This window comes from Odontesthes bonariensis, chromosome 16 (assembly GCF_027942865.1).
Source record: "Odontesthes bonariensis isolate fOdoBon6 chromosome 16, fOdoBon6.hap1, whole genome shotgun sequence".
Lineage (NCBI taxonomy): Eukaryota > Metazoa > Chordata > Actinopteri > Atheriniformes > Atherinopsidae > Odontesthes > Odontesthes bonariensis.
The window spans coordinates 8,128,336-8,143,450 of record NC_134521.1 but is presented as its reverse complement, the minus strand read 5'-3'; the positions used below and the strand labels follow the sequence as shown (position 1 = coordinate 8,143,450).

The following is a 15,115-nucleotide window of genomic DNA, read 5'->3' as shown; positions in this document are numbered from 1 at the left end:
ATTCCTTGATCAGTACAAAAACGTGTCCATTGTTATACTGCAATTTCTAGGTTAATACCAGACAAACGACTGCTAAGTGAGCGCAGAGACATGCTTGCTGAGGTCCTGTATGTATGTCCCTGTATGTGCACAGCAGAGGCAGGCATATTAGAATGATCATATCATACTTAAACAGGTAAAAGCAGGTTAAGATGCACACGTCTGATGTGGAAGTTACATTAAACTCCCAGGTACGGAGCTGAAATAGTTGAAAACTTCAATTGCACTGAGGATAAAACTGAGTCGGGCTTCACAGTTTTCTGCACATTCCAGTTTGCAGTTGCACTGTGAGTAAAACAGGACTTTCCAATTTCAGTGAAAACAGTCAGCTCCCCAAATGTAGTCCATAGTCATACGAGAGTGCACACATTTGAGGACAGAAACATCTGTAAAAGCTCGGTGAGAGCTGCTTAAAAAAAAAAAGGCACCCAACTTTAGAGTAGTCATAATGTTGAGCCGAACAACTATGCCAATATAATAAAAAACACAACGAACTCATAAGACAAGGAACAACAGTAATGTCCTTGTCTCTCTCTATGTTTACAAATCACTACAAATATCGCTATTTGGCCCTGAGATAAAAAGACATGTTTTTAAACATAACGCAGTATAATGAAATGTGAACAGGACAATGAAGCTTGTGGACAACTAGTTTTGGTCATATAAATATAAGCACAAAAGTTATTTTTGTTTGCAAGAAAGAAAGTGTTTTCATACATATTGCAGGTATTGGAATAGTGTGTGAAGCGTCACGCTGGTGACGAAGGAGCCTTTTCTCTTGTACGGTCAGATGAAAAAGAACACACTTTAGAAAATGTGGAATTGTGGTGAAGTAGTTTTTCAATCTTTAATCTTCTTTAGCAGAAATAGCTCTTGGCAGGGTTTTTAAAAATTCTTTTCAGTCTTTCGTTGGACCGTTGAATCGCTGAAGGTTTTGACTCAAATGACCTCAAATGCAAGATGTTCGAGCATGTACTGTTATTCTGAAATCCTCCTTTAACATTTCAGCGGACATAAAATCTATGATTGGAAATTTCCCTTCCCTCACACTCTAGTTTGGACAGATGACCTCGCATTACCTTCAAGTACCTTTTGAGAGTACGCAGAACTCGTAGTTGAATACAATGCATGATTTAAAGCTGCTGTCCCTGAGTAAGTGAAGCACCTCGTAGTCATAACACTTCCACCTCCATGCTTCACAGCTGGACTAAACTTTTCATTACAGGGTTTCAGAATTCTTCAATCTACTTCTGACTGCATAGCACACTGACTTGAAAAGTTTCAAGAGTTACATGCAGACCCTGTCATGAACTGTTGGAGAAAAAAAGATTCATTTTTTGTGTTGAATTGTTTGTTGTTGAGCTGAATTAGCTCTCATTCTGGAAAAATTGGCAATTGTTTGAAAAGTGTACCGCTTATAGATAACGTTTCTTACGGAGCAATGACATATTTTAAAAAGTTTTTTTTTTTAACTTTTGAATATGGGCTGCACAGTGGGTTGCCTCACAGCAAGAAGGTTCCCGGTTAAAATCCCAGCGAGGGGCTTTCTGAGTGGAGTTTGCATGTTCTCCCCGTGCATGCATTGGTTTTCTCCGGGTACTCGGGCTTCCTCCCACCGTCCATAAACATATATGTTAGGTATAATTGGTCATTATAAATTGACTGAAGGAGTGTCTGTGAGCATGCCTGACTGTTTTTTTCTTTATCTCTTCATTTTTTAAAATTAGACAACAATCAGTTTGATACATTATTTAACACTGTTGGAAAGAGGATAAGTATTTGCTTGTTCAGATATGTCAACACTTTGCAGACGGCTGTCTTTAGATATGAGACCATGATGCCTTTCAACATAGAATTCTGGAAATGGATTGTTTGATTTTGTGCTAGAAAATCTGCCATGTTTGTGAATTGTACTGTCCAATGGGAAGATTTTACAAGCCTTTATATAAAATATAATATACAATATATTTTTATATAATATATAAAAATCCATTATAAAAAATACAGCTGTAGTGCTGGATATTCTACTTAGCAACAAAAAGCAGGGCTGCCTGCTCTTGGCCCCTTTGATTTGCCACCTTTCTTACTACTGTCCATGTCCACTTTTATCTCTGTGTTGCTAGCTAGCTTCAGCAATGCGATTCATCTATCCACATATTCTCAGAACTCAGCTGCTCACACCAACACAAAGATGAGCAAAAAGGCAGTTTGTGTCTGAAACTAACCTGCCTTAACATATGCAGTGTAGTTATGAGCCTTACAATGAAAAGGACAAAAGCATTCGTACATAAAAACAAAGCCAAACACGCTAACAATCATCATCCCCCACCAGTCTCCCCTCCTGTCATCACAGCTGTCACTGCTGGGTCTAATACAGCTCTCAATCCCCTGTGTCCCTCCTCTGCTCATGTCCTACTGCCAGTTGTTAACCACACACACATACACAAGCACAAACATACAATCAGGGTGATTAAAAGCCATGCTGTATCTTTCCAGTCTTCACAGAGAGGATCCAATGACATATAATCTTTATAGTGGGAGTGTAAAGATCACGTCTTAATCCGCCAACCATGAGAATGGCATGTCACATTCACACTCTGGTTAGCGGACAGACAGGGGGTGTGACAGAAGTGTTTAGTGGTATATAGAGAATGTATTGTTTGAATCTAATGCTTTGTTTTGCTTGTTGCAATAAACTGTTCTGCTGCTGGAAAGTGAGGCGGCCACTGCCCCTTTATATACAGCTAATCGTTTTCCTCAGGTAGATCTCTAAAAGAAAAAAGAATCAGAAGAAATCTGGAACATATTTAACAAGAAAGCAGGGGGGATTCTTCCTCAAAACTGTACAAAAAAAAGAAAAAAAAATTGAAAAAGAAGCATAAACGTGACTGAGCATTTTCAAACCCTTTAGTGAATTCTACATGTTCACATGTGTCAGATAGATTCAATTCACAGCATTAAGAAAAAGTATAGAATTGTCTCCTCTGAAATTTGATTAAAAAAGCTTGAAGAATGACTCGGTAGTAGAATAAGAAAGGGATCATGCACAAGATACATCTTTATACCACAGTACAGTTAGTGGCTTACTTTTTTTTACGTACTAGCACACACTTATACAAACATAATCTGTAATGTTGCTGACTAAATTTAGACACATATATTAGGTAGGCGAGGAGGTAATGACAGAAAAACTCAAATAGGATCATCTGCAACTGGTGCCCATTTGTATACTGTTGATGCTTTTGATGAGGTACATTGCCATTTATTTTTTAGCAATTAATCAGGAGGAATTCTTTATCAAAAACTGGGATGACGATGAAAAAAGAAGTACCAATGCCACTGAGCATTATGAGACTCGTGTTTTCCACTATTTTTTTTTCATCTTTCAGACCCATCAAAAAGATAGATTCAATTGATATTTCCACCAAGCCACACACAATCCTCTGCAATGAAAAAGTGTTTTGCTGATTTATCAAAAACAGAATACTGACACATCTTGAATGAATTCATGAGGAAAGAAATAGATTTGTCTATATAAGGCCTCACGATTGATGCTGTTTGTCAGAGTGAAAATCGAGCCATGAAGTCGAGAGGACTGTTTGTGGATCAGTGAGACATAATGAGACGTAATGATACATGAGTTTTTGGAGTATTCTAAGTGCCGCAAAACACAAAAACTGACATCTGTGTAAAATGCAAGAAGTTCCGAACTACTTCTGGACTTCTTAAATCTGCCTGCCCAAGAAAACTGATTAATTGTGGTAAAGAATTTAACAAACAAGCCAGTATACACTATGACAGAGATGCAGAGTTCCTTCTTGGAGATGGAAGAACCTTACAGAAGGGAAATTATGAGCGCAGGACTACATCGATTAGGCCTTTATGGTCAACTGGCCAGCCACGAGCCATTCCTAAATACAAGGCACACGTCTCTGCTGAAATATTGCCTCCTCATCATCTCCATGAGAATTACTTCTAAACGGATTAAATTGATTAAATGACAATAATTACCAACAGTGTGTGGTTGAAACCAAGCACTGAGCTTCACCTCATCAATATCATCCCTACAGTCAAACGTGGTGATGCCATCATCGTACTGTGGGGATATTTTCTAGCAACAGGTACTTAGACGCTAGTCAGGATAGAGGGAAAGATGAAGGAGAAATGTAAAGAAGTATCCTGTTTGAAAAGACTTTTCAAGAGTGCTCTGATTCTCGGGGTAAAAGTTTAGATATCAGCAAGACAACGAGTATCATATCGCAAAGAGGACACAGAAGCAGCTTCAGAAGAACTGAACCCAGAGGAGCATCTCAACAGAGATCACCGACGCTCCAAAAACAAACATGATTCTCATACAAGCATGCGAGCAGATTCTTGTTATGTTTATTCAGCAGACCGTGCTCTGATACATCCCTACTTGATTCACACTCACTTGATCTTCTAAGTAGGCCACAATTCTTAGTTTTGATTCTCTAAAGTAACCATGACCAGTTAACTGATAGGCTTTAAAGTGAGTGAAGTGCCCGCTGATTTGAATTTTGGCTCAGCAGTCGGAGACGGCAGGGTGGGATGAAGCCAGGCCAGGACAGGACTGCAGGAAGCTTAGAAAAATATGTATTTATGAACGAAGCCATGTTGCAGGGAGTTGTCAACTAATACCGTAAAGATGAAAAGTTTTAATTCCTCTTACCATAATACACAGTAATGAGAGCAGCAGTGTTGCTGGTGACCTTAGTCTGGGTAATTCCTCAAAACTCTCAGGATTACAGTATTTGTGTGTGTAACAGTTTTTGTGTGTGTGTGTGTGTGTGTGTGTGTGTGTGTGTGTGTGTGTGTGTGTGTGTGTCAAAGTGCTTGTGTCCAGAAGGTTTGTGTGTGACAAAAAGCTAACACCCAGGCACACAATGCTTGTATTCACTGTCGGCTTTACAGAGCACAAATGTAGCTTATTTTCTCATTCAGAATTTAAACCTCTGCTTTTTTTTTTTTTACCATACAATAGATGCCTCACAACTTATGCATAGCTTTTATTGTGTATTTTCTGGTGCATACATGGACACGAGTGGGAAAAAATTCAGTAGGCAAGACAGGAAATGAAATGCCATCCTCCCAGTTCAACAAAAGGGCAGAGGAAAAGGACAAAGAGACCGAGTAAATACAGTAAACATATTATTCCTTTGTTTTCTTCTCACCGTGTTGCACCTGACGGCCTGTACAAACACACAAACTCACTCCACTCCACTGTGCAGACAGCTGAACCGATACTCTAAACCCACACATGCACACGAGCATATGTACACAAAGCCAAACATGGAAAAAGTTGACAGAAACACTACCTACTGTCAGTGGAGTGGAGAACATCAGTTTTAAAGACTTCATGGCTGCTCAGTTAGAACCAGCACATACCCTGACTCACACATTAATGCCCACTCTGGTCTCTCCTTGATCCAGCCGAACACTTTTCCCTTTTCCTTTTCCTTCTTACGCTCTTCTTTTTTTTTTTTTACATGTGAAAAACACACACTGACACACAGAAAAAGCTCAACGCAGATGACAACAGAGGGTGGGACTGAAAACTGAAGCGTCCTCCTACTGTCAGAGCTGTTTACAAGCATGAGCTGACTGGGTAACCTCCTACTGCCGCGCTCTGATTGGCTGGGAAACTTAAACTAGCAGAAATGACGCATTGCATCATAGCCCAGCAATTTGCGCTGGCCAGAGGGAGTGAGAGGTAGAGATTAGAGACAAAACCTGTTAAGAGAGCAGTCTTGGGTCCAGGAACATACTGTGTTGCACATAATCTTATTCACAATAAGTAGATGTACACTACAAATACTGTTCACACCAAAAACAATGATTAGACACAGAAGCATGCTGGGGTTTTAGAAGAAGTTTGTTTTAATCTGGTCTCCAGCTTTGGTTATGAAGAAATCCATCATCATTTAAACAGCCAGGGTGCATTTGGTAACACATGCTGGGAAGCCAAACAAAACTAGAGTTATATAATTCATGATGTCATCTTCCAAAAAAAATAGAAATGAAGAGAAATTGAATGTGTGCCTCTCTTTCTAGCAAAACTCTCATATGCAGACATCAACACTAAAAATGGGGTTATCATTATTCAATTAATGTCTTGTCACAGGATACATTTTTGCACTCAATCCCTCAAGAGCCCTACCCTTCTGAAGTGGTCAGAGTATAATCTGGAGCAAAAAGGTGCCGATTTTCTGAAAAAAAAAACACCAATCTGCACTTAATCTCTGCGGATTGAGTCCAGTCCTCCCCCGCTCTGCTTCCTCGGCGCCCACACACACCTTTCCAAAATCCCATCAATCTGAACTCATGGGCCAGATTGCTGTGGTGGATGTAGCAGGAAGTCAGGGATAAGAGGATGAAGAGACCACCCAGAGAATGACATATCAACTGTAGGGGATACTGATGTCTCACCCATGTCAAAGCCCTATTTCAAATGTTTTTATTAATCCTTGTAGGCTAAACAAAGAGAAAAACCTACTAATTTGAAAGTTATGTGAAATAAAACATCTGATTTTTTTTGTTCCTGCCAAACCAAATGTTTTTTTTCCCACAAACAATTTCCCACTGGATTGAACAATCAAATATGATTCTCATTTCTTGTGCTCCGCAGCAAATTTTCATAGAAAGGGTATTTGAGGCAACCAGTAAATCATATCGAGCACTTTGGTAAAAAACAGTTGCCATCACTGCAGTGTAAACAGGAAATGATAAACCTAATGAGCCACCACACGGAGTTCCCCCGATTTTATGAGTATGACATTACTTTTTCCCACATGTGAAAAAGAAGATAACACGCAATTCAGTTGATTTTTAAAAAAAAGCCGAGCGTTAAAGATAAAAACTCTTCGCATAATATGTCTGAGTATTATTTCTACTACAATCTAAGAATGACAAAATCAAGGAAAGTATTATGTCATAGTTTGGTGAGCCAGAGAATGTTTCTAAGTCTCAGACCTTACTTTTAGGGCAGTGGCATGTTCACAGCCATCATTAGGAAAAGTCAAGTGATGTAAATTTTAAAGCTTTATACATATTCTGATCCCTCAAACTGTGTCAAAACAATCACTTTGGGTGGCTCTTAACAGCTGTCTGGCACTGTTGCAATTAAAAAAAACAATGTTCACAGAGCAGCAGAAGGCTGCAAGATAGACAACCACAAGTAGAATGCAAAAGATCCACTGTCTTGAGGATCTGATAGACTTTAAAGTGGTGGCGCACAGTTCTACTCTCAAGTCACACCTCCAAAAATGAGGAGGAGTCATCAGAAGAAAACCTCTGCTGTGTCCTCAACACAAAACTCATGCATTTTGGAGTAACAATAAGAAGAATGGATTCAGTAAAACATGATCGATATCTGAAAGCAAATGTCACACTGACTGCTCATGATGAAAAGAGGACGGCATCCACAAAAACACTTCACAATCCACAAAAGACCACCATCAGATGCGTGGCTGAAGGTTTCACCAAGGCCCTCACAATGCAATTCACACCAAAAACAAGAGGAGCAGAGTTGGTGAAAATCTCTCAAAGAGGAACTGAGAGACTCTTGGCTGCTACAAAAAGTGCCGATAAGCAGTGATACTTGCCAGAGGGGTGCTACCACTGTAAGTACTAACCATCCAAGATGCCCCGACTTTTGCTTTTGTGCTATTTTGATGCTGTAAAAGATGTGAAAGAATGTAAAAGAAATGAAACTAAAAAATCGAAACTATCGGAAAGACAGTTTAATACGTTTGATATGCAGTTCTTTGAGATTAATTAACTTTGGGCTTTGTGTAATGTCAAGAACCAAAGAAAAACCTGCCTCTGCGTGAGGAATAGAAGGGGCGGTAATGATAGTGATCACTGCTTTCCGGTGGTGCTTTTGATTTTCTGAAGCCACTGCTGTTACATTCTTTATTGTGAGCCCTGCAGATCTTACGCATGCTGACGAAAAAAGGCAAGAAACATTTCGTAAGGATGAGTATCAGGGGTTAGGGGTGCTGCCGTACTTGCTTCAAGCAGATGATGTGCCTTTACTCTGACGGCTGCACACCTGATGCCTTGTTTTTTTTTTTTGCTTCATCTGGTTTTTCATCTGCTGCTCCCCTTGGCACACTGTAGTATCCCCCTGCCTCAGCCTGCTGTATACAATAGTACATTTGGAAATATGTGGGGAATAAGAGTGGGATAAATGGAAAAGAAAAAAATAGGAAAAGTGCTGATTGGGAAGAAAGATATATTCATGCACAACGATGGTTCCTGTGTAACGGAGCATGAGCCTCAGATCCTGCGGCTACCATGACAGTGTTAGAGTTTGACAGCTCTGGACCGAACACCATCCTCCACACATACACACACAGTCAGCTGCTCCAATCTTAGTCATACAATACCCCACCTCCCGCTTTCCCCCGTCACTGCTCACGTTACACCAATCCCATACAAAGACACATATTCCTCACTCTGAAGGTTTAAATGCATAAATGCCACGAAAAAAAAAAAGATACAGGAGCGCACGCCCACAGCTTATAGGTAGCCTTTGTTACCCTCATTAGCATGCTCAGCAAACTTTCATCCTCCTGCACAGGCCAGTCGTAAGCCTCCACATACATATATTTCTATATATAGCACTATCAGTTCTCATCCCCTTCACTGCACTGGCAAGCACGTGCGCTAAACGGCACACGCAGTTTGAAAAGGCACAGGGATCCTTAGATAACCATCAAAGAAATGACTCTGAAAAACTGTGACGGAGCTACATGCTTAACATTAACATGGACCTGTTTTTCATGACTTATCTTCCTGATATATATATATATTAGCACGTGCGCTTGCTTATTGATGTACACTTACGATGGTTAAAACATCTCAAAGCATGACTTCCATAGTTACTGTGGTTTTGAATGCTTTTTTCTTTGTGTGATCCTGTGCAAAGTTGAGGAAATTATAGCAATTTGACCTGCATAATGTTCATAACAAAAGATAAGGTTTTAGGGGGGGGGGGGGTATCAGTGTTGGACTTGTGTCTTGCTCTTTTATCAAACATGAAAACCCATCATAAGTCATTCAATCGCATGTGCAGACTGCATAGATGTTTGAGTTTTAACGCACAAGAACGTCTCCTGACTGGGGCTGCTCAGCATAAATATGTCTCGTGTACATGCAAATCACTAGACTGAAGGTTAGGAAGAAAATGCTGATGCTTTCTTTCAAATCAGGTGGCAGTAAGCCAGCTGTTTTAACATCCCAGCTGGCCTTCGGCAAAGCAGGTGTGGGAGAGTGTAAGTTGTGTGTTGAGAGTTCCTCCTCACACAAATGTCAAATATCACACAATCAGACCAGCACAGGCTAAAAGTGCTCGCTCAAATACATCTGCACCCAGAGTGTTTTCCGCTCAAATGTTAAGTCTGATGTCATCGCAGTCTTAAACCAAAGAAAGTATTTATACTTTATACTCGCCATTATATTGACTTAATACATCTTTGTGTTTACTGTGCAAAACCCGTTAAGCCCTGTTCAAAAGTATTGGCTTACCAATTGTAAGCACAGCACTCTGAGTACTAAATAAAAAATCATTTATTCTGTAAAATTAGATTATTTTGAAAAAATGTCCAAAAGTTATAACCAACAACAAGAAGGCTCAAATGGGTTCCTTCGTGGACTTATTTCAATTTTCGCTGCTCTCATTACCTAAATTAGTGATGGTTTTACTGCAAAAAAAACAGGGACTAATTGTTACCAATTGCTTTTTCATTATATCAAAGGCTTAAAAACAATTACCAAAATTCTGGAATCACGTTGTTTCAACAGTCAGCAGTGTCATCAAGAAAAGTTCGAAAGAAAAAGCTCTAAAAACGTCTCTATGTGTAAACAGAAGTATACGAGAAGAGTGTGAAGGTTGGTGCAGTTTGTGGAACGACATCACACATGTTGTACAAATAATATATTTTTGGGCAAATCTTTTCTGACCCTAACCGAGTCATTTTTTGCCTAAACTCAACCAGGAACAGACATAAAGGTATTCATAAGCTGGTTTCATTTAACTGCCCGGTCACAACCCCAAAGCTAAAAAAAACAGTTTTGCTATCTTTGACTCAAACTGGATGATCCCATTGGGTGATGAGGCTCCACATACAGGCAGCAAAGAAGTGGTAGCAGAAACTACCAGCAGATAGGTGCCACAAGGTTCTAGGAAGCTACAAGAAACTTTCACACCTTTGAACAATACGTGCTGCTGTGACTGCTGTAGTCTTAAAACTATTCTATGTCACTATTTTGCAAACAAAACTTCATCGAGAGATTCTTGACGAGGGAAACATCAAGGGAGGAATTAGAACACTGGTTGAACTGCACCAACAGATACAGAAACACGAGCGAAACAGATGGGGACATAGATACAGCTTCCCTCACCTCTCTGCATACATTATGCAGATCCACTGTGTGAGCACTCTCATGTTGTCACAACCTCCTAAATCGGACCGACTTTGGGGAAAAGGAATCTCTTTCGGCTCTCACTTGAACTGAATAATGAAGATCAAGCAAACTCTCTTGACAGTAACACTCATTAGTCTTGCATGTATTTCACAGAGAATGTCCGAATAGAATTTGAGTCTCCTGGTTTCTAAACATGTAGAACAATGGTATGTATGCGCATTAATATTTTGTAAGTTAAGTAAGTTACATTCAAGGGGAATATTACACAACACACTGACTTTTCCATCTATTTCTTTTCTCTTTCCGACCCTCGTTCTTTTTCCCAGCACAGATAATCATTTCAGTGAAAGAGGAGCATGTGCCACGGGGTAGAAGAGCTGATCCTGAAATAATTTGTTTCTTTAAATAACTGAGGGAAAAGAAGCCCTGAGCTAAACATATATTAACGCAGCTAGTTCCATCGTCATGAAACCAGACCACAACAGTGCTTCACGGAGGTGAAAGTGTGTTAGATCTTCTTTAGTTAGGGTATGTAGGAACGTTGGATGTCTGTCACCATCTGAATTATTTCAGAAAGAGAAGGTCAAAAGTGCAGCTCATGTATGAGCCAAATGCAACCGGAGAACAAAGGCATTTACAGTAACCTTTGGCTCTTTGCTCACATGTCCTTTCCATCACAGGAAGACACATACATCAACACGTGACAACAGTGAAGGATGTCAAAGATGATATTCATTCAATCGCTCATTCATTCGGCAAAAGGAAAGGTACACCTCAGACAGGTCACACAGTTCCGAATCACCGATTAAGATGACGTGCATGTTTTTGGACTGTGGGATCAAGTCTTTAATACCCATAGAGAAATGTTTTCTCAGGCTTGCACTGAGAAAACATTCACCTAAACACAGAGAGGCCCCAGCTGAGATTCGCACCAGGAATCTTCTTAATCTGAGCTAACAGAGCCAGAGAATATATTGTCAAATTGTTTTCTCTTCCTGCTAATTTAAACAGTTGGCCATTGAATCATGAACATATCCTACAGATTCCTAACATAGTGAAAATGTATTTACTTCAGGGATTTAGAAATGATTTTGTTTGTTCGTCATGCGGATAGGTCAGCATATTTACAATTTCCATCTTTTTTTTAAATTTACCTCTGCACATGAACAACGAGAACTGCAGTGGCAGTGTGGCACTCATTGAAGACACAATTGCAGAAAATCCTGTCATTGTGTTGCAGCGTGACAGCTTCAGAAAGTCTGTACAGTTTAATCATTTCCCGAATACCTGTGTGATGCCATCTGAACACAAACAGGACTGGGCTGTAGCCTTGAAAAAAACAGGCCAATTATTTGTGATGCTAAATATAAACATCTCCCTACATCGTGTCATTGCTGCTATGATGGCAAGGCAGAAAAATGGGGAGGCCTGTCTGTTGACTAACATGGTACAACACACACTTCGATTACATGTAGTCCCCTGGCAAGGATGATGCTGTACCTTCCCCTCACTGTCCACACACAGCAGGTCTGACTGGCATAAGCGTAGCTAAAATTATCGGCTGGTCCGATCTGAGCCAAGCTGTGCAAGAATGTGTCACAGGAACTGCCTGTATCAACATATTAACTCAAGCCAAGGCATGCGAGCGCACATCAACGCACACAGACACACAGGTGTGCACGGCTTTTGCTGCACATCGTTGCATCAGCTTGAATTAAAAACAGACATGCACACACTGAGTCAAGAAACTGGGATTTCTCATCCAAGACACTAGCAAAAATCAGTTGTAGGGGACGTCAGATTATTTTTCCGTCGACTGCCTGACTGCTGGTGCAACATGGTGACATATTTTGTCTGTTGTTCAAACATTTTTCCTTAAAGAACATTTGTTTTCCTGTGTGTTGAACAGCTTTTTTATGTGTATAAAAAGTCTGTGGAGTTAAAAAGTTTGTCTAGTAGGTGTTCCAAGAAAACATGAAAGGCCAAGCAGTTTTTTGGCCAGGCAATGTAGATATAGGCACATTGCCAGGTCAGCAGATGAAACTAATGCATTCTTCCAATTCAATTTGCAGCAATTTATCACTATACGGTTTACTGACCGTGTTCCTCTTTGGACCCTAGGATTCAACTTATTTCATATTGCTAAGGATAACCTGAGCTCAAGGCTTTGCACACACAGTTATGTCATTATCTCAATTTAGTGTACTGCAACATCGGTCTTCTGTGCAGTTTCCTTTTCTTGGACATTAAAATGATCAACTAAATGGAGGACAGAACCAAACTATCAACCATGTTGCGGCAGTTGCATCAACTACTCAAGAACTCGAACAATATGGCCAGGACTATTACTGAAGCCCCCCCTGAGGGGCCTGTCTAAATATATCCAACATGACATGACTGCATCTCTTTCAGTCACGAAGCTCTCCGACACAACTCTGCCCTGACAGTTCCAAATGGCTAATGCTGAATATGTTTGAAAATCCCGAACGACTGCATCCAAAGGACGAACATTTAGTCACACATCATTCAACACGTACAATACAAAGCAATGCGCATGGCTAAACATATACAATCCCACACTTATACACACTCACAGGCTTACACACTTAAGGCTGGAGTGATCAAAGAATAACATTGGGGCTGACAATACCTCCACTGGTTGAAATGAGTTAGTGAGCCTTTTTTCCAATTGTTTATTGTCTTTTATAATTTCATATAAAAGAGGAAAAAAATGTAAAAAGTACATAACTCTAAAAATGACATCTAAGCACATACAATGTGCAAATACTTAAACCTGTGACCTAAAAGACAGTTGACACAAAGAATGACATCTATCTGACTGTGAACCAATCCCTTTAAATTGCCATACACAACAGTCCCAATTGTAACTTTACTTGTGGAGTCTGTCTTTAGCGTCTTCAGGCAACAAATTGAGAAAAGCAATAAAGTTTTTCCTGAGTTTAGCACTGAGTAGGAAAAGTTGGAGATAGAAGGTTGGAAATATCTACAGAAATGTATACTTAATTTAAAAGTTTTTAAAGTTATATTAGTCATTACTGCTTCAAGCACATAAAGTGGAAACAATTAACCTGAACCGACACACGTAATTCCCATCTGAGGTCGCTCCTTAAGCTTAACTCAAATATATCTCGTCCTCAGACTTCACAAAGTTAGAAATGAATTAGTTTGATCTGTACTTCTTTGATTGTGTGCCAAAATACAAGTTTAAAGCAATCCCCCACTCTGAGGGGGCGCATTTCAACTTGCACACAAACATGTGTTTGACAAAGCAGAGTGGTGAAAGAATGCTAAGACTGTTTCCCATGGCAACACGGTCACCTTTAGAGCTGATCAGGTCTACAATGAAGACACAGAGAGGAGCACACATTTACGGACACACACACATGCATGCAGGACACATCTGTCACGATCAACAAAGCTGTCATGGCTGGTGTCTTATCATTTGTGATATAAGCTGTCTCTGTAAGGTCTAAAAAGCCAAAGTGACAACACGTTTGTTTTAAGTGTTGCAAACAGGAAAACATGTCATATCAAAAAGAGGCCACACAGACAAATATATTTGATATTTTTGGTCCATTTCTTGATAGATACCGGGGAAATTTGAGCAAAGGATCAGCTGTCTGACAACGACAACATCAACAAAATAACATTAACAAGCCGGAGAGGTGAACATAGCTGCAGCACAAACAGAGCAGAAAATCCCGTCGTTACAGCACTGGCAACCATTCATCATATTTCATGGTTAAGTTTACATCTCTGCTCGCCTGACTCTCATCCCTCCCATGCAGTTCCGGTGACATTCCTCCCATGCCAGCTGGACATTCCTGTCTCCACGTCGCCTACATCAACCACAGGTTCCCCTGGAACACTGTTTCAGTCTTTATGAAAATGTCTTTGTTCAACATTCCCAGCCTTTCTGTACATGCATGTATAAGAGTGCTCTGGTCAAGACATCTGCTGATTTATTCCCTAAAACGTCTTGTTCTATTCATAGCATGTGCTTGATGACAAAGTGATGTTCTGCTCACATCAGCATCAACTGTATCTTGGCAGAGCTCAGAGGGTGACACTTCCATTTCACTTCCATTCAGTAAAGGCAAACTTCTGAAGAGCTAGGAGAAATTAATCCAGTTTTAAACTTAATGCTTGTGTATTGCTACTATCTGAAGATTTAAGAAAGTTTTTGTGTGTATAAGGCGTTGTTGAAAAGCCTTTAATCTCTGTAATGCATTTAATCAGAAACTGATAAAATCATCAAAAAGGAACACAGGTTGTCACCGGACTCTGATGGAGAGAAATATAATTTATTACACAAATAGTTGGGAATAAGATCCAATTTGTCCATGATAAGGGAAAAAACAAATACTTCACTCTTAATGTAAACCATCTTTTAAAATATTTTAAGTAAAAAAAAACATGCAGCATCAAGTCATAAATGATCATTTTTGTGTGTTGTGGGGACCGTGATCAGCTTACAGCATCACATCACCTATCCAGCATGGATAACTGCACCTTGACTTTAGAATAATCTAGAATCAAAATCAGGTGAGTCTCGCAAAGAGAGTCTTTTCCATACACAACCAGTAAATATATGCATGTTTTTCTG

General features: G+C 39.8%; 1 protein-coding gene across 7 annotated transcripts in view; it reads right to left on the bottom strand.

Moving 5' to 3' along the window:
* The window catches only part of trim3b (tripartite motif containing 3b), a 35,594-nt gene that overhangs the window by 15,445 nt on the left and 5,034 nt on the right, over positions 1-15,115 (bottom strand). Inside the window, exon 1 of one of the 7 annotated variants that reach the window (XM_075487635.1) lies at positions 5,376-5,655. The exons of 2 other annotated variants lie outside the window; for them this stretch is intronic. The gene's annotated coding sequence lies outside the window, so the exon portion shown is untranslated. Of the gene's footprint in view, positions 1-5,375; positions 5,656-15,115 lie in introns of those variants that run through there. 4 more of the 7 variants (XM_075487632.1, XM_075487636.1, XM_075487637.1 and 1 more) reach the window with 4 other exon arrangements.